Source organism: Artibeus jamaicensis, unplaced genomic scaffold (assembly GCF_021234435.1).
Source record: "Artibeus jamaicensis isolate MK-2021 breed Jamaican fruit bat unplaced genomic scaffold, CSHL_Jam_final contig_781, whole genome shotgun sequence".
Taxonomy (NCBI): domain Eukaryota; kingdom Metazoa; phylum Chordata; class Mammalia; order Chiroptera; family Phyllostomidae; genus Artibeus; species Artibeus jamaicensis.
In genome coordinates, this window is record NW_026521968.1 from 4,493,107 (window position 1) to 4,514,061 (window position 20,955).

Genomic DNA, 20,955 nt, shown 5'->3' on the forward strand with positions numbered 1-20,955 from the left:
GAGTGAGAGGGGGAGCTCCTCTTTGCTTCTTACCCCTCGCGGTACTTGAAGATCCGCATCACCAAAGCCCAGGACACCCGTTAATCAACAAGGCGAACCAAGCAGGCAAAGAGGGAGCCGGGAGTAGGGCGGGAGTGCAGCCTTTGTGGCTGGCCCGCGGAGGACCAAACCTTCCGTGCCTGTGCCGGGTCCAGCCCCGGCGGCGAGTCCTGCCCTACCGGCCGCGCGCTGCCAGAGCGGGAGTTGGGGTTTCTACAAGCCTTTGCCACTCCCTAGCGGCGACGCTGGCTGAGGAGAGATGAGGTCAAACCCATTGCTACAGGTTCCTAAACTGAGGCCAAGGTTCCGGTGGCTTGTGTGAGTCGTGGAGATACCAGTGTGCAGGGCCTGCACTCTCTTCCCCTTGGGTACTCTGCTAACCGCCCCGCCTCTAGCATGCACTCAGGCACTAGACAGCCTTAGCACTGGGTGACCCCTCTTACTCACTGTTCCCAGGAGTACCCCCACCCAGCACTGAGCATTGGGGCAGAGTTAGAAAAGCTGTCTGAGCCACTAAGACTCTGGTAGCCAGAAGGGGTTGGAGTGAGGTGGGTTCTTCCTGTATGGTTGCTGATCTGGTCTGTGGAATGAGGCCCAGGTCTAACTCTCAACATTATGAGGCCATCCTAAGAGAGAGTCACAGTGATCCTCTTTGGGTGTGCCGTTGGAGAAGGTGAGGAAATAAGGACAATAAGTAGTGACCACTGTCCAGATCCTGCTTGCCTGGCCTTGTGTACGAGGTCCAGAGGGCTTAGGCTGAAGGCAGAGAGCAGATAAGTGAGAGTGTGGGGGTTAGAAATTGTTCTCAAGGCTGTCCATTCAGGACAGAGGGGTTTGTGACCCCAACCAAAGATTCTCCACCAGGGAAGGACAGAGGGTGTCTCCTGGGAACTGCACAGTGGATGAAGTGGAGCAAGAACGCAGATCCCAAGGCACAAGAAGGAGACATTAATCCTTCGCCGGGCAGTACACAAACCTGCACTTGCTGCTGTCTCTCCGTTCTCTCCTTCTCCCTCTGTACTCCCCCCCATTCCCTCGACTTCCTCTCAGCTGCCACCCTCTTCTTAATGGTTCTGTTCTAGAACCATGTATTTAGTGCCTTCTCTCCACCAAGCACTGTGGTCAGTGCTGAGATAATGGATGAAGAAGACAGTCCCTTTCTTCAAGGACGGGATAGATAAGGAAATGATCACCATATCGTGCTTATGTCCCATGATAAAGGTGGGCACAGTGTTCTGAGAGCACAGGTAACAGGTACCCCCTAGCCTTGGACAGGAAAGGTGGGAGTCAAAAGCAACATTCTTGAATTGGTGCTGAGCAGAATCTTGAAAAATGAGTAAGAGTTAATACATCAAACAAGAGTGGAAGGACACTTCTAGCAGAGGGGAACATCATTAGCAAAATCGGGAAGACATGAAGTAGTGAGGGCCTTGTGAGCAAGGGATAGAGCAGATTAGCATAAACTCTGATGGAGTCTTCCAAATAAAGCTGGCAGAAGGGCATTGATCCCCTGCCAAGGAACTTGAATTTATTCTACAGGAATTACTGGTGGGCTTTACTCAAGGGGAAGACACTGTCAAACTTACATGTTTGCTGGCTCTCTAAGTCAACAGGAATAAAGAAGACTGGATGGGAGAAGAGCAATAAGGAAGTTGCTCTGACAGCCCAGGTAAAAGTCTGTGAAGGGATGCAGCAAATTACTGGTAGTCGGTTCTCATCGTGCAAATGACAAGCATAGTCAAAAGAGTAGGTTCAGGACAGCGGTAGTGATGGACATGTTGAAATGGCTTTAAGAGCTCTAAGTGAAGCTATCTAGCACAAGGATTTCAAGCTTAAGAGAGCAAATAAGAAAAGCACATGTGTTTGGGAATCAATCATAATATTCTCTTGACCCTCATATTGTATGCAAGTTTTAAATTAGTCCCTGCCATGCCTCTTCCCAGAGCTTTCACCTCTTCATTATTCCAGAATTTCACACCTGCAAGCATCCTCACAGTGGGTAGAAGTGTGTCTTTGTCATGTGGGACTCTATCCAGATTTGATCAGTGGCAGTGAGTAAGGGAAATTGCTTTGGTTTCTCAGACCACCACCACCCACAAATATGTTCTGAAGCCCTGTGCTCACAAATAGTGGCATCAACAGACTCACACATAAGAGTGTCAAAGAGTTGGATAGGATTTTAAGGGTTATTTATTCCAACCCGTGCTGCAATACACTGTATTTCCTTTTTTTCAATTACAGATGACATTCAATATTATATTAGTTTTAGGTGTATAGCTTAGTGATTAGACATTTATATAACTCTTGATGTGATCTCTCGGATAAGTCTACTACCTGCCTGGCACTATACATAGTTGTTACAATACTGTTGACTATATTCCCTGTACTGTACTCTTCATCCCTGTAACTGTTTTGTAACTGGTAATTTGTACTTCTTGATCCCTTACTGACACTCCCAGCCCTCCTGGTTTGCCCCCTATATAGTAGCCCAGGTTGGTTGCCTGTCAACACCCATTTCTCTACTTTCTACTTCTAGTTTCAATACCTGAATTGTTGACAGTATGGAAACTGTCCTTCCTTTGTGGATTTGACTCATTAAAAAGTTCCAGGAAAGAATCATCTTTTTAAACACCTAAACCAACTTCAGACAGCCCTTAGACTCTGTAGAGAGTGACCCAATCCCTGGCTCCAGAAGATAGATTCTAGTTGGTCTGAGCCAACCATGATAATCTCATTCCCCTTGCCAATGATTGATTAAGAATGAACACGTGATTCATTTCTGTCCAATACAAAGCAAGGTAACTGCTGAGAGATTCTGGGGAGATTTTCCTTGCTCTCAAAACTAGTGGTGATTCCTCTATTTTTTTTTTGACTGTTGTTTCTCAGGATGTATGACCTTGAGATGGGGGAGGGAGTGGCAGAAACCAGTCATTAATGGAAACTGATAGTGAATGTGATAGTCCTTAGTCCTGCTCACTGTCTCTACCTTCCAGGCATATAGTAGAATTGCAATTCTACTGATTTGTGAGTAGAAGGGGAAAGTGACTTAGTACTAACTGGTCAGCAAACCATGAGTAGAAATGATGTGTGTTATTTCTGAACCAGAGCACCTAACTGCCACTTCAAGACACTTTAAAGTTCTCATTTTCTTCTGGCATAGTGATCTGCAATGCCCTCTGTGAAAGTGGCTTTGTCAGACTATAAATGATGACAGTGAGTAGATCCCACAGGTGGTTTTTTTTAAAGCCCACTGTGGACATGTAGTGTGAGTACCAATGAACTATTTATCCTTAAAGCCACTGGAATGGGCGTTTGTTACCACACCATATCCAACCCCATCCTGACTGATACACTGAAGATGGAAGATGGGAAAATGGAAAGAACATTTTTGAGCCACTCGTGGAACTATGCCCAGGGCTCTCCCAACTCTGCTCTTCCAGTAATGTGAAATAAAATGTCCATTTGTGGGCCCTGGCTGGGTAGCTCAGTTCATTGGAGTGTCATCCCAAACACCAAGGTTGCAGGTTTGATCCCTGCTCAGCACACATACAAGAATCAACCAATGTATACATAAATAAATGGAACAACAAATCTCTCTCTCCGTTCCTCTTTTGATCTAAAATCAATTTTTAAAAATGTACACTTGTGGAATCCTATTTGAATTCAGAGTTTCTCTTTGAAGTAGCCAAAGTCATCCTAATGGACACATATGTTTTCATCTCCATTCAAATTTGCTCTCCAGGTCTAGGGTTTCTGCCTAGCTATGCAAATTTGTATTACTCATATTTCCTGTATGGAATTTAGTTTTTCCTCTACGTGCATGGAGTGTTTTCCAACAAGCCATTTTTATTGCCTCTTCCTACTATGGCTCCATGCCCCACACGGTCTGGTCCTCCGCTGTCCTTCTGAGCTGCACCCAACTGCTCCCTTCTTACTCCCACCAGCCACACTGGTGTCCTCCCTGCTCCTCAAAGCCTTTGCATTTGTGGTCTGTCTGGACCCCCTTTAGGCTCCAGGTAAGTGCAGGTCTCTAAGTTTCTACTGCAACACTACTGATTAAAGAGGTTTCCCTGACCATCCTAATGAAGATAGCACAACTATCACAGCACTACCTAACATTTCTTCTTCCATCATAAACTATCTTTCCCCTGTCATAAGGCATTTTTCATTATGGCATTTACCACCAACAGATACACTTCCTTTTAAAAATTTTTTTTATCATTGTTTAATTACAGTTGTCCCAATTTTCCCCCATTGCTCTCCCCTGCCCCACCCATTCCCTGATCCCACAGTCAGTCCCCACCCTGTTGTCCATTCGTACATATTTCGTACAGGTCCTTCGTACATATTTCCTGACTAGACCCCTCCCCTTTTCCCCCGTCTTCCCCCTCTCCCCTCCTCTCTGGTCACTGTCAGTTTGCTCCTTACTTCCATGTTTCTGGTTCTATTTTGCTGATTTGTTTGTTTTGTTTTGTTCATTATGTTCTACTTATAGGTGAGATCATATGGTATTTGTCTTTTGCCACCTGGCTCATGATAAACTTTCATGTAAGTGTTTTAAACAATTCTATTCTCATCTTCCACTGGAATGTCTATTCTTGTTTGACCTTTGTTGTCTGTCTTGATTGTTGGATTCTCAGTGCCTAGAACAGTGCTTAGTGTACAGTAGGCTATGATAGACACAGAAGACTCATCTCCAGTTGACAGCTCCTTGGGGGTTAGCTTCAGATATAGCAATTTGTCTCTCCTGGTGTGGGGGGGTGACTTTCCTCGCAAGTCTTCCCAGCCGCCATGGATGAGAGTAATCATGACCGAGACATGATGTGATTTGCTTGGGAAGGAGAAGTGGCCATTGTCCCAGAGGAAAAAGGCCGTGAGCAGTGGCCAGTTTCTCCAAGGAGAAAAAAGGCCTCAAGCCCCCCTCCTCTAGGGCCTTTTATTGGATTCTAATACACAGGAATACAGGGTGGCAAGGATCAAACAGTAGATAACATTTCATAGAAATCTGAGGGCTTAGCATGAGTCAGAGCCTGTCAGGAACAGAGTTTTAGGGTTTCCTGCTTGAACCCTTAACATATGAATGAAAACACTCAGCAGAGCAGATTTCACAGGTTTATCAGGAAATCTTTGCAATGCCAGATTTTTCTCAAGGACACACTCTAGCAAGGCAAGGAGCTGCACTTCTCCCCAACAGGTATTCAGGCTTAAGGGCATTAGAGCCAGGGAGCACTTCTCCCAGAGAACATGGGGACTTGGGCTTTGTCAAAGCCAGGGGGCAAGAGTCCATTGCTCTTTGTTGCAGCCCCCCCCTGAGTCCTTCCATGAAGGCCTGCCAAGTGATCAAGTCTGGCTTAGGTTGCCCCCCGACTGTGAGGGGTCTTACCTGTCATTGACTTCCGACCAAGCTCTGGGGGCAGGGAGAGGAAACTGAGGCAGAGTCTGCTACCAGAGACAAGCTTCGTCTCCTGCAGCTCACATTCCAAAGGTCATCCCTCACCCTTAGACACAAGGGGTTGAGATACAATTCCTAGAACCAGGCAGAGCAGTCTACAACATCCTGGGAACACAGCTATCCTTCCCTGGGTGGTCCACATCCATAGACTAATCAAGTTGAAGGTATCAAATCCCAGCCATTTCAGCTCAATGCAGAAACTCCGACAAACTGTATTTTCTCCAAAGTTCCAGAGCTCACTGAGGCAAAGGCTTTGATGGGTCTGTATTGCACCTACCCACTCCTGCTTCCTCTCCTATTTCCACAAGTGCTGATCTCTGAAAATGAGCCAAGCCTGCATGCTGAAGTTTGTCACAGCTTCTGCTACAAGATATTCAATCCTGCAACATAGGCAACCAGTGAGTATATGTTGAATAGGTAAATGAATGAATGAGTCTATAATCCCCAAATTTCCTTAGTGGCATCTCTGTGAATGATTATATAGCTTCTGCTTTAGTACATCTAGTTACAAATTAGAAACTATCTCCTACGGCCACAAAATTCCAATGTTAAATAGTTCTAATAGAAAGAGTATATTGGGTTTCATTATTGTTGCTCATAGGCAAATCAATTTATTGGTTCATATTGAGCTTATTGTTGACTAGAGTCTTTTTCACACCTGTGCTAGTTAGGATGACTTTTTGTGTCCATGTGAAATGCTTCATACATATTTTAGTCACCTTTAAATTTTGAGCCTATTATTCCAGACCTTTAAGCCTTTTAGGAACCTGTCATCCAATATGCTATTTCTGTCGACATAGTGGGTGTTTCATTCCTCAACTTCCAGCAATCTTCCCCCTTTCTTTAAGCCACGGTCTCTGATCTTTATTCAGAGATTTACCCTCCATCCCTCTCATTCCTTGGGGTCTCCATGAGGTTCCATATAACCTACATATAATTTAAACAACATATCTTAACTCCTTAGTCCAAAAATCCAGACAGAGTAAGTCAGAGGCAGAAGGTCTTCCAGTCAGATGACCCACAGGAATTGTGTAGACAGTACTGAGAGAGATGCTCAGTCTTTTCCCTGGAAGGAGGTATGCTTGGCACCATGTTATCTATCTTGTCCTGTGAAGGCAGAGCCCAGGGCTTGTAGGGCCACGCAAGAAGCCTGAGAAAGGAGCCAGCAGAACACAAGGCTGAACCAAGAGATGGTGGAAGCATAGTTCTGCTGGCAGCATTTGAACCTTGAATTCAGCTTCATCTGAAGCCTGCCTACATCTGCACTTTTACATCACCAGAGCCAATATATTCTTACTCTAGTTAAACTCCTTTTTACTGCATTTTTTTCTGCAACTAGAAGGGTCCTAACTGATACAGTTGACCTCACAGTTGATGAACACGATCAAAGTTTTAAGTTGATTTAAGTGGTTTTGCCCTTTTCTGAATGATCTGGCACATCCTCTGTTCTGTTTTATAGCAGAGGAGGGCTGGGGGCTAGGGATGAAAGGAGCTGGACAGGTCAACATGTTGGAGATGTAATAGGTGGCCTCTCATAGCCAATGTCATCAGGTGCCTCTAAACAGAGAATATAGGCTATGTCATCTAGTTCACTGAAAGCAGCTTGAAGAAGGTGTAGATACAGACAAGTTTGTTCCTGGCATGAAACCCACATCAGAGTGGGACAAGGTCAGATGGGAATGAATGACCAGCTGTTGAAGATTATTACAAGGTACAACCAAGCTTACCAAACCCAGTGTCCAAGGGACACATCAGTTTTGGAAATTTCTGGAAACACACTATTCCTTCAGATAACTAGAAGAGAGTCAATGTACAAGATTGGGGGATCTAAGCAATTATACACAGAAGCAACAGAGTGGATTGGTCAGGAGCAGGGCCCTAATTCTGGTGGCAGCATGGAGTCTTGTCAGAGCCATGCTGGGGAGTCAAAATTGGGGATCTAGACAGTGTCTCTGATCAAAAGGTTTAGCCAACTGAGCCAATATGGGGAGGTGCATGAAGAGGTTCAACTGGGAGGTTTGTTCCCTTGTGTGGCTGACAGTAACAGAGATTTGAGGAGTAACATGGGAGCCGGAACCCATGGCTAGTTCTTAGTTGAGATTGAGAGTGGCATTGAGATGGATGGAGGTGACCCAAGCCACTGCCATGTTTTCTGTCTCAGATCCTGTAGGCAAAACCAGTAGTGAGACATGGGGTGGGGGGATCAACTTTAAGAGGAGTGGGAGCACTGGCAAAGGCAAGGAAACAAATAGCATTTTGTGACAGATTATTGATGGCCACTCCTAACATGAGAAGGAATCTATTTGTCCTCCCTTTGATGCTAGGCTGGCCTTGGACTTGCTTTGACTTTGACTTCAATGTGGCAGAAATGATGCTCATGAACTCCAAATCTAACCATTAAGAAGCCTGAAAACTTCTGCATTCTTGAGGTCCAGCCACCATGTAAGAAGCCTGGGCTATCTAGAATAGTAAATGGTGAGAGACCATGTAGAGAGAGATCCTAGAAGAAAGATGAGGTGCCATCTCTGACATCTGATTCTCATAGAATCGGGCCCAAGGGAGATCAGAAGAAGAACCATGCAACCAAACCCAGGCCAACCCACATAATCTTGAGAAGTAAAAGTCTTTTGTTGTTTTGTTTTAAGTGTTTGAAGCCAGCAAGTGTTTATGATGGTTTGTTACAACATTGTACACAGTTAGCACCATCTACATATTATAGCAGTCTCTAAGCAGAAGTGTATTAGAACCAGCATCAGTCCACAAGATGTTTGAAGCTGTTTTTCATAGCTGCTGTATTAGTTTGCTAGGGCTGCCATAATAAAGTACCACACACTGGGTGGCTTATAAAACAAAAATTCTTTGTTTCACAGTTCCAGAAGTTGGAAGACTGAAGTCAAGCTGTTGGCAGGGTGGTTCCTTCTGAGAGCTATGAAGGAAAGGTCTTTCCCAGGTCTCTGTCCTTGGCTGTAGATAGCCACCTTCATGTTCCTGGAATGTTCCCCTTGTATGCAGTATGGTTTCCAAATTTCCCTGTTTTAATAAAGACACAAGTTATATTGGATTAAGATCTACTCTAATGACTTTATTTTAATTTTATTACCTCTCTAAAGTCCCCATCTCCAAATAAGGTCACATAAGGAGTTACTGGGGGTTAGGAATTCACCACACGAATCTAAAGGTTGGGGGGATGCACAATTCAACCCATAACACCTTCTAAATGATGTGGTCTATATAAAACATTATGAAAATGTGTGCAAATGAGAAAACAAGGAAGAAAGGTCATCTTTGCCACCATTTATTATGAGAGAGATGTTAGATATTTCCAGTTTAGGTTATACTAGAAATGACTGGTATTTTTTCTACCCTTTTCAAGTCTCAAAGGAATTGCTCAGTGAAATAAGAGAGATTCCAAATAGGAAGCAAAGGAAAGGGAATGTCTTCCCCTGGCATTTCCTACCTAGAGATGGAGATAAGGGAGCTGGTGTCACGCATAATTGGAACTCTAGAATTGTGGCATTTCAGAATTGAATGAGTGTGCATGAATTTATATCCTCTAGACTCTCCTGAGCTTATATCTAGTCATGTGAGGACAAGAATGACCTCAACTTATCTCTGTGGCTAGTATGGCCTAGGATTAACTCCTTTATGCATTTATTTATTCATTCTTTATAATTTATGCTGCCAATCAGTCCTTCAATGAATATTTAATGAGCCCCCACTATGTGCTAGTCAGTGTGTGGACCCCAAAGTACAAACAAATAAATTGCACTTTCTGACTTGCATCTGTAATCCAACTTAGAGCCTCATGGAACTACCTCCTATCTACCACATAGCAGATGTTATCAACAGAATGTTTGTGCCCTTCAATTCATACATTGAAACTCTAGCCCCCAATGTCACGGTGTTTGGAGGCAGGGCCCTTGTGAGGTAATTAGGTTTAGATGAGGTTGTGAGGGTTGGGCCACAAGGATGGAGTCAGTATGCTTATATCACCAGACCCCCGCCCTGTTGGCACCTCGATCATGGATTTTCAGTCTGCAAAACCATAATAAAGAAACTCCTAGGGGGTCTGGTGATGACATTTGAGACTGGTGGGCTGCAGATGGCTGCTTTCTTGTCGTATCCCACATGGCAGAAAAGGCTCTAGTCTCTTCCTCTTTCTATAAGCATACTGACTCCATCCTTGTGGCCCAACCCTCACAACCTCATCTAAACCTAATTACCTCACAAGGGCCCTGCCTCCAAACACCGTGACATTGGGGGCTAGAGTTTCAATGTATGAATTGAAGGGCACAAACATTCTGTTGATAACATCTGCTATGTGGTAGATAGGAGGTAGTTCCATGAGGCTCTAAGTTGGATTACAGATGCAAGTCAGAAAGTGCAATTTATTTGTTTGTACTTTGGGGTCCACACACTGACTAGCACATAGTGGGGGCTCATTAAATATTTATCGAAGGACTGATTGGCAGCATAAATGATAATACTCAGTCTTTAGTATTTTGTCATGGGAGTCTAAGCTAACTAAGACACCAGAGGTTGAAACATACAAGTGCCTTTCTGAGAGGACTTCAAAAATATTTTTCCCCTAGCTGAATATTTGCCAGCTACCTAGGTCAGTTAGGTCATGAACCTCATGTAGGAAGATGCCTCAGAGACTCTGAACACCTCAGGAGACATCCTGGAAACACAAGTGAAGAGGCTGGCACATGGGCCACACATGAGCTCAATTTCTTCATGGCTTCTTGAGAAATATCCCTGCAGAGAGGGCTGCTTTTCTACTGTGATCATCTAGAACCCTAAAATGTAGTTTTCTTTGTGTTCATTGAAACATCATTAGCCATAATAGGCAAATGTGCTTGCTCTTTTATATATTTAATTCCAAAATGTATACCCCTGCTCTTATAATTGATCTGGTTGTTGTGTCTATCTTAAAAGTAAGTTTACAGCATGAAATGACTGAGAATTTTGTTTTCTTTTTCCCTTTCTAACATATATAAAGCAGTTCTGTACCCCCAAACATACATGGAGTCATGAAACAGCTCACTTTAGTTGTCTGTGTTTGGGATGAACTTGCACTGAGCCATTTTCAAAGGACACACTTAGTTGGATCTATGGAATATGATTTCTTTACACAGCATTGCAGCCAGTCACTCCCCATGGCTAGAACAGTGTTCTATGCTAAAATGCCCTTCTCCTTTGCTCATGTCAGACATCACTAATCAATTATGGACCCCTATTCTCCTGGGACCAGTGATAGCCTCAGAGAGCCATTCAACACACGAAACACCAAATAGCCAGAAGAGACTAACTATAGTTGAAATTGCCACAAGGAATAAATCCCATTTGCCTAACAGTTCAATGAAAAGAGTCTGTCAGAATGGTTCAAGCATAATTCTATTACTTTAGGTAGATATGGCTTTAGAATTCTTTCTTAATTCTCTAGCGTTCTTGCCCCAAACTGAAACATATATGAAAGGAAGGGGGTCAGATTACAAGGCACACCAACATCGATGGTTCCTGTGTGCTCTTTGCTGAAACATGTCACTGGTTTATAGCCCAAAGAAATGCACACTTGGGTTAGCACTTCCTCTGAACAGTGATAATGAAGAGTGCACCAGAGATAATCATCACACAGCCACTCCAGTATTCTGTGCAATACTGTTGCATTTTTCTCTTCGGTTGGAATTTATTGATATTTTATTCAAACCTCCAAGCATTAATCTACAAAAATATGCTTCCCTGTAAAATGAAGAGGTCCATGAGTACCTTCAGTAGAGATGTGATGTTTTCTTAGCATTCACTTTGTATTGACTGTTTTCTAGATCAGCATAAACTGTTTTTCATTCTTCTTGCCTCACCTTTCTGTTATCACTTGGGTCACCTTGAATTCTGTTTGTGACTTCCATGAAGTTAATTAAACATGCCATAGATATCTTCTTCAGACTAGGTACATGTGATTTTTAAAAACCCACCAAAAATGGTTTCTGTGGCTTTCATTTTTTTCTTTGAGGAAAAAAATAGATTTAACCAATTGGATCTAACCCACTGATCTAATCCAGTTGACCATGCACAGATTGGTCATTAATACAACCAAATGAATAAACATCAATTCTTGACTCTGTGTCAGAATATACACACTATCTGGATGCACCAGGTGTTGGTTGAGTGCCAAGCTAAGGGTCAGTCATTGAATAGATAAATGCCATAATTAAAATAACTGAGGAGACCAGGCTGGAATAGAGTAATTTTATTATTGTTAACTCCATCAATTTTCAAAATTACTAACTTGATCCTGGAATTACTTCAGTGGACAGACATGCATTCTGACATCCTGAGTCTTTATCAAGATATTGGATAACCCCTCTGCTAGAGCCGCGTACCAATTTAAAGAGGAGGGGCTGGCCAGAAGATGCTTAGCAAGAGAATTTCCAGGAATAGTTGGCCAGAGAGCTGAAGAACCATTTTTTCGACATTTGTTTGAGGGTCAGTCTGGTTTTCTAAACTACTTTTCAAATCCTAGTTCAGCACCTGATACTCCCTGCTCATTTTACCCTTCTGCTCATTCCCTACCCCCCAGCTCCAACTTCAACTTCTAGAAGCCTGAGCTTGGGGAGAGGAGATGAACTCCCTCTAAATTCTTCTACCAAGATGAGTTACCAAGGGTTGAAGAACAAGGTCATGGTGGTGTTGGTATGGTGATGGAGGCAGCCTTGTGGACAATTTACAGATCAAAGGGAGAAACTGAGACCAGAAACAGCTAGTAACACACAATGTTGGAGTTGTGCTCAGGCCTTTTAGAATGAGCACAGACTCAGTGAAATCACACTTGGAAAATGAAGTTGAGGATTCATTTAGAACCAGGCAGTCAGCCCAGAGAACTTGCACCAGAGAAGGAGGTCAAGGCAGGATGGCGAATTAAACCCGGCAGACATAGAAGACTGGAGCAGGAAAGGTGATGATTCAGTGTCCATTCAGCAGTTGGGAAGAAGGGCATCCATGAGAACTGACAGACAGGGCAAGATACTGCCACTGGGCCCAGTCACAATGACAAGGACCCTGGCCAAAAAATGGCTTCTCAGTTTTCAGCATGAGCAGTTATTGATCCCAAAGCATGAGCATCTCCAGGGGAAAATAGCTAGAGATGTAACTGACCTGAGGGAACTGTGATGAGGGTCTGTGCTAACTTGGCCTCTATTATCCCATTTGGTTGACAGCACTCAAAGCCTTCTCTGTTCCTTCAGCACAAGTCCCACCCCTAGCTCCTGGATGGAGTTCATGCAAGTGTACAGTATGTTCATTATTGAAACTCTCTAATTGACTACTATTTTTTTCCCTTTCACTTTGCCCTTCATCCCATTCTTTCAGTCTGATATCTTCTCAAGTTTTTTTTTCCATCAACATGTTCCCATTTTTGCATATATTCCCTAGGGTATTTTTCACACATTTAATTTCAGGATATGCCATTCCCTCTGAGAGATAATATATTCTAGGAGAAGAGAGAAAATTTGGCAAAAGAATTTAGGAATTTGGTCTTAATTCTTATCTTCATAGTGGTTATTGTCCTCTCAGAATTTTCCTATTTCTTGCCCTGTTACCTTTATAGAGACTACATAGTGCACAACAGTTGTTCTCAACCTGGGACAATGGTGACCCTCTTGAAATTACAGAAAATTGTTTGTGCATGCACACCACGTGAATGTGCATGCTCTCTTTTTAGGATACAGTTCATCAGATAGTCAAATGAATTCAAATCCCAGAAGGGAAAAAACATGTGTGGGATAAAAACACTAACAAATTCATAGGACCTGAACCCCTGTGTTAAGGTTACTTTTTACTAGTTCAGCTACAGGTTCATGACGTCCCAGGGCAAGGTATCCTGTGCTGTAGAGAAGGTCATTCTGTCTTCTCATACAACACAACGTCATAAGAATCAAATGAGATCGCAGATGATAAATTACTTTGGAAACTCCCAAGTTTGATAAAAGTGTTTATTTTTCTTATTATGCCAAATTGCAAAAACATAAGGGATGGATCAAAAGTCAAACCAAAGCAGTGCTGGCAGCAAGGGACATGCTGTTTTCCAAGCACGCGTGTGTCCTCGATGATATTTAAGTCTCACCAAGCTCCTCTCTAGCTTTGTGCACATCAGAAGCATCATGGCAGCTACCCAGTTCATTAAATCATTTAACTGCAAATTTGGACAAATGTGGTTCTGTATTCTTGCTTCACTGTTGCTCTCTGGACCCTATTCTCCCTTTGGGTGTGTGACCATTACTAAGGGAATGTTACTGTCACTCAGTGGACAGCTGCCCTGTGAGCAAAACAATTCCAAGAGGTTTCTGAAATTAGCTCTAAGTGGCATTCCCTTTGCTCCCAGCTGTAGTGATAACCAGTTCAGAGTAAAAGATGGGCTAGTTCCATATTTTCCCTCCAACCAAGAAGGGCTTTGACCTCAGTGGAGTCCAGATGATTTTGGAGTCAGAGACCAGAGTGATCCCAGCTAACAAATTGAACAAGGAGTCAGATGGAAAGAGGCCAGAGTCAGGACCCCAAGGGACAAGGCTATACTTTATTATCAAGAGAGTAACACCTTTTAATTGGTTAACACAACAAATAAAGAGGTGGCAGCCTTATGCTTGCTTCTGATTTGCTCACATATCAAATGGGATTGAGAAAACAAAATCCTTTTCTCACTTAATTTAGAAGTTGTGATTTTGATTAGGAAACAAAAGGCCACACAGGAAACAAAATGTGAAACAGAAGGAGGCTTCTAACTCCTAAGAACTGAATTTATTAGAAAGTCCCCTTAAAGCACAGATAGTGAAATCAAAATAACTTTATTAATTCAGCATTAAGAGGAAAAGGTTAGTCTTATGAATATCAGGAAAAGACAAATCACATTTCATAGGATGCATCATTGGAGATGTGGGTTTATGAGGACCATTAATTTTCAATAATACATATCTCAACTTCATGGATCTTTTCCCTAATTTGCTTCTTTCCTTCTGTGGCTCAGTTATCCTACTCTGTCAAGGAGACTAGAACAAATAAGTTGGATAGCTGAAAATATTGCTTAAACTTCCAAAGGAGGTTAACTGAAATAGTCGGCATTTATAACACATTAAACTCTAAAACCACAGCTTGCAAGCATTATAATTTTTTCGAGGTGAATGTGCCTCTCAAGGTGATTGTGAAGGTTCCAGGCTCTGATGGCACCAGGAAGGCTTTTCTCTTTAGCCTGGACCCAGTTCCACAGGGTAGTTACATTTGTGGTTTCAAGCAACGATATTGATAGACTATTATTAATTAAAGTCAATACCTTATTCTGATTTCTTTAGCTTTTCCCTAGCACCTTTTTCTGTTCCAGGATTCCATTCAGGACACCATGCTACATTTACTCGTCACATCTCTTTAGGCTCCTCTGTACTGTGACAGTTTCTCAGACTTTCCTGGTTTTTGGTGACCTTGACCAGTTTGAGAAATAATAGTCAGGTACTTTGTAGAATGTTCTTCAACTTGGGTTTGTTGGGTGATTTTTCTCATGGTTAGATTGGAGATGTGGGTTCTGGGGAGGAAGACCACTGAGGTATCTCGCCCTTCTCATATCAAGGATACCTGCCATGGAGCTGATAGAACAAGATTGATGTTAACCTCGATCACCCTGCCGAGGTAGCCTTTGTCCTATTTCTCCACAACGAAGTCACTCTTTTATTCTCTCTCTCCACACTGCACTGTTTGGAAGAAACTCATTTTGTGTAGGTCACCTACAAGGAGTAAGTAGTTACCCTCTACCTCCACGAAGGGGACATATATACATAAATTATTTGGAGATCTGTTTCTGCTCCTACACTCATTTATATATTCAATCATTGATATCAGTATGGATTCATGGATATGTATACTTTAGATTATAATCCAATACCATGGTTTCATTTCTTGCTCATATTATCCCAGCAAGGTCTTTGGCAGCTCTTTCAGTTGGCTCGTGCGTCCATTTGACATTCCTCCATGGGCGAGGTGGAGAGGTTTCTTGTTTTGTTTTGTTCTTGATTGCTTCCTTACTTCCCAGCACTATAAGACATTCCAGGCTAATGTCATGTACTAGACTCAGTCATTTCTTCAAGAAGTTCTGGTTCCTTTTACTGAAGAATGACATTACTTCTCTCTCCCTTTAAAAAAAGTTTAATCCTCACTCAAGGCTATGTTTATTGATTTTACAGATAAAGAAGAAGAAAGAGAGAGACAGAGAAACATCAATGTATGAGAGAAACATCAATAGGTTGCTTCCCGTTTGCACCCTGATTGGAGATCAAACCTGCAGCTTTTTGGTGCACAGGACAACACTCCAACCAACTGAGCCACCCAGACAGGGTTTCTCTTCCTCTTTTTTATTAATTTTAATTTTTTAATTTATTGATTTGAGGGAGAGAGGAAGGGATATATACACACAAACACATGTGATCTGCCCAGAAAGTATCCATCCACAAAATATGAAATAGAGACGTTTACTGAAGAAGATACAAGATACAAGAAACACTGTACATAGAACAATGATGCCTCAGTCCCCTTCAAAGTAGGAACATTGGGACCTCACCCAGTTCTCTCAGTCACCATCAGCTGCCCCAATGTATTTTCCTAAATCTCATTGATGTTCTGAAATTTCTTCCCTTCCAAAGATGATTTTAGCTTTGGGAAAAGCCAGAAGTCACAGGGCACAAAATATGGGCTGTAGGTGGGCTGAGTCACCTGGGTGATTTGATGTTTCACTAGAAAACTCTGTAGGAGATGTCATGCATGAGCAGGTGCCTTGTTGTGATGAAGCTGCCAATCACCAGTTGCCCATAGCTGCAGCTTCTGAATCATTCAAATAAATAGTTTCTGTGGAGGAATGTTAAAGCTTAATGCAAAATTTGATTCAGATTCATTGCTTTACTCAGTATTTTGAGTGTGCCGGTCACACTGTATACATGCTCACTCAATGGTGTCTACTGTTGAGTGAACATGTGACTAGTATAGTGAAGTCAACATTGTTCACACATGTACTTTCCAGTTCACACATGCACTCTCCTTGGCTGCCAAGTTACATCAGTGTTGTGCAAATCATTCTCATTATATTAACAATGGCTGGACTTTTTCTGGACAGACCTCGTGTGTGTGTGCGTGTGCGAAGAGAGACGTAGATTTGTTGTTCCATTTATTGATGCATTCATTGGTTGATTTGTGTACGTATTCTCCCAATTCCTCCATTATTACCCTAACCTTAGGAATCCAATTCTTTCCCCCTGATTCTTTACTATTCTCTTTAGCTCCTTTAAAATATGCCTTACAGATGCTTCTAAGATTGAAGATTTTCTATGACATTTGGATTCCCTTCTCTAATATCTATCACTTTTCATTCACATTTCTACTGAATATCACATTTTTCCCTCCCTGTCACCTAGAGAGCTATAAGTTGGAAAGAAAGCAGTACAGAGAAATACTAAGAGAAGTGAGCTCAAGCTATGTCTTGGATGGCATATTATTTTTAATCAATGCTGCTGCCATTTTCTCCCTTTCCCAGCCAAATTAATGCACCAAGAATTGTGTTGGCATTTGCAGCAACAAATGGAGAGGAACAGCAGTTTAAAAGGAGGGGGTGACTACCCCCACCCCCAATCTGGGTACACTTTGGAACAGGGCACATACAGACTGTCAGAATGTAGCAGCAGCTCAGGGAACTGGAACTGGTGGCTCCAGAAACACATTTCCTTATAACTGGCAGGAATTCTTACTCTCCATCGTGCTGAGGGACTTTGCAGAAGACTTGTTCCAGATGAGCTCCCTGTAAATCCCAGCTCGCAGGGAGCCCCCTAGCACCTTGCTGTTCATTTCCAGGAAAATAACAGAGATCCCAGGGAGACTCACCCCTCTCTCTGCACTTCCACTAAGTTCCTTACTCTCCATTCTTCAGATTTCCACCCTTAAGAAGGCCATGTGATTGCCTTTAAGTTTGGCTCAACAAACAGTCCTTGAGGGTCAAATGCACACCAACATCTATGGGTCATAGCAGAGGTACAAAGGAGCATCCAATACAGCCCACAGTCCGGTGCTGAGATGACATTAGACTATGAGCAGGTGACATCAGACTATGTGTTATTTGTAGTGGACAGACCAGCATTTACACATTATGTTATACACATAGACTCTGTGGATTTTATCCATTTTTTATTTTTCAAAAAAGTCTTCCATTTCTAAACAAGTAGACCAGTTATTCATTATCTTGTCATTTCTCAAATTCTATGTGAATATATTCTTCTTTTTAAAAAATGAAACATTAAAGATTAAGCTAATATTTCCTTAAACAAGAATACCACCTCCTTCCCAAAACTATCTATACTTCTTCCTTCCAAAATTCTGAGGCAACTACTATTTTAGATTTGTTGTCTATCTTTTCAAAGAAAAGGTATATATTTTTAAAATGCTTAAATTCAGGACTGTCTAATTCAAAATGATACAGCCAACAATCACCACCTCATCTTTCTCCCTTCTCTTTCTATCCTTTTCTGCCTGTCACTTAGCCTGGGTTGGTGATAAAATTCCAGGCAATGCTTGGAATGCGGATGAGCCAAGATGGCTCTTGTCAAAACTGAATAATTAGAATTGAAGAGATAGGCTGGGTCTGGTGAAAGCTTGCAGGTGTCCTCATTGATTAATCCATTCTAGTTCGGAGCAAGGGGGCTAGGCCATGGAATGAGCAAGGAATGCCAGTCATCATGCAAAGCAGTAAGCAGGGGAGGAGTGTGGGAATGATGGAAGGATCTAAGATGGGGTGGAGATGTGGACAAGGAGAACCACTGTTCTTGGGCCCAGGTAGGACTGGGAGAAGCAGGTCTGTGCAGCAAAGCCATAGTCTTTGAGCAACCATAGTCTCAGGCAAGAGCCAGTGTGGTTCCCAGAAGAGAGGTTTGGCTTCAGCAGGACTTCCTGCCCTGGATGCCTTCTTACACTTTTTATTAACCGTATCCAGATTGAGAAATACAAAATTTTCAGGAACATAGAAGCCCACCTCCTCATCTCCCACAAAAACCTTGAGATTTTCTCTGACATTGCTGTTCAAGGGTTTCTGCCCTGGTCTCTAAGTGCCCAGAGGGTTCAGCAGGACGGAGAAAGGGGAGTTGTTGGTATGCGTGTGTTGATGGAAGAGAGCTCTCCGTTTTGTGTGTAGTAGGAGCAAGATTTTAAAAAATTTAGTGTGCTTTTCTCTTTTGTCCTCCTATGCCCATAGCCGGCCTGACAGACTTGAGGTGTTAGCCCACCTAGGGAAGAGAGAGAGGACTGATTTGAGAGGGAGGGAATGCAGAAGGACCATTTGAGAAGAGAGGCAAAGAGGAAGATTCTGACCTTCAACACAGTGTGCTGTGCAAAGTACACAATAGGCCTGAGAGCCAAGCATTGTTGGGAAAGGACCAATGTTCTAAACACACAGCTCCCACTTAATGCATTGAGGATAAGGCCAGCTCAGACTCTGAGATCTTTAAGTATAGGAGGTGGGAAAGGCATTAAAGGGAAACTTGCTCTTTCTGATGTGAGTGATGGTGGGAGTGGAAGGCAAAGATAAAAGAGGACATAGAGAGTGGGAAGAGATTCTAGAGCCCATTAGGCAACTGTATTTCCCCTTCTAGAATGTCTGTTTAATTACAATATATGTAATTAAGGCATCACGGAGCATCCCTACATAGCTGGGAAGGTGAAGACATTGGTTGGGTTATGCGTAGATCTCGCATGCTCCCCTAAGCTGCCCTTGAACCCCAGGGGGTATGAACACAGCCCCAAATGCCTGGAAGCCTGCTGGGCACAGAGTGAGCTGCCCACACAGACGATGAGTGGTGGGCACCTTGGTCAGGGGCCATATAGAGCAGAGACTTGGGGAGAAATGCAGCTCCAACAAGAACAAAAGGAGGCCTTTGTCACAGTGACAAGGCCAGCTGAAAAAGAGCAGACTGCAGTGTCAGCCACAGGCCTCAGAGTCAAACACCTGCAGGGTGACATCCAGTGACAGGATCCTGTCCAAATGGTGCCCTGTTGTCCTTGGGGCAAGTGGGAATGTCTCCAGGTGAGGTGCGTGGATCTTTTGCTTTATCACAAAAAGGGAAAATGGGTAATCGCAGACCTTCTGTTGTGTTTTCTGGGTCACATATCATTGCATCCTGACATGGTGCACTGGGTGCATTCACTGACCCCTCACATGTGTCTTCTTCCTGAAATGAGAGGCACAGATACCTTTGGCTCTTACTCCAACTATTGTTTCCCTTGCATCTCCCCTAGGACAGGCATTCTGGACAGCTCTGTCTTTCGTGGCCTCTTTCTCGGTGAAAGGTTCTTGATCTAGAGGATCCAGCTCTGCAGAGTATCTGCCAGCAGCCTGGCCCTCAGTGTCTCCTTGGCTTTGTAAGACCAGAGAAGAAAGAACACATCTAGGTCTAGACCGTGACATCCATACACAGCTAACTGTACTGCTGAGGTGAGTAACAGCAATTCCAAGCCAACAGCTGTTAGCTATCTTCCTCTTGTACAAGACTCTGAAGTTAGTTGCCCAGCAGAAGCTTGTCTCTAGTTACTCATTCCAAAACTGTCCTCAGAGAACCTGCTACAGTTTCTGCTGTGATTTGCAGGAGAAAGTCCTAAGGCTGCATTAGATCAACAGTCACTGCCTCCACTTCTGGTGTCACCTGGAGGACTCTTCCAGGTGAGAGACTCTTCTCTGCACCCCCTTACATGCAATTCTATTTCATTATGCTGTTTTATTCTTTTGACATCCATGCTGTTGCTGTGGCAGAAAGAAAAAGTTGCAAAATTCACAGATGTATTCACAAGAGATGTAGTAAAATCTGGCCTTGAAGGTCAGGGTCTGTTGCATAGAAAGTAGTACCTGCATGGACATCAGGGTTAGATACATATATCACACTAGGGTTTCAGCTCATTTGCCTAATATATTTGAAAATGACTCGACTTATTGCAAGCTAAGATTTAGGAAGCTCAGTTTACAGGTTGATGAATTAGCATTTGTCTGCACATATTTCACTAGTTTGCATAATTAATTCCTCCCCATAGTATGCAGGCATTTTCTTCTACAACAAAACCAGCCTATTCCTTGCTCCCTTCCTGTTAGTATCATATAAATGGTATTGATTCAGAAGATGCATATTCTTCTCCAAAGCATCCCCGTGAAACAAGACTGAGATTTTCATCGTAATCATTATCAGATGTCTATTACCCAGCTTCCCAAATCTCATTCATAGAAGAAAATTAGAAAAGCTGAGTCACGGAAAACAAGGCAGTGCTGATGAGATGGATTCTCTCACCTCAGATTAACTAGGTGGATCAGCTAGTGTTACAAGGAACAGAGAAGGAAGAAGCTAATTAAAACTGGCTTCAACAATAGAGAAAATATATTTTCACTTTCTGAATGAATATGATTCATT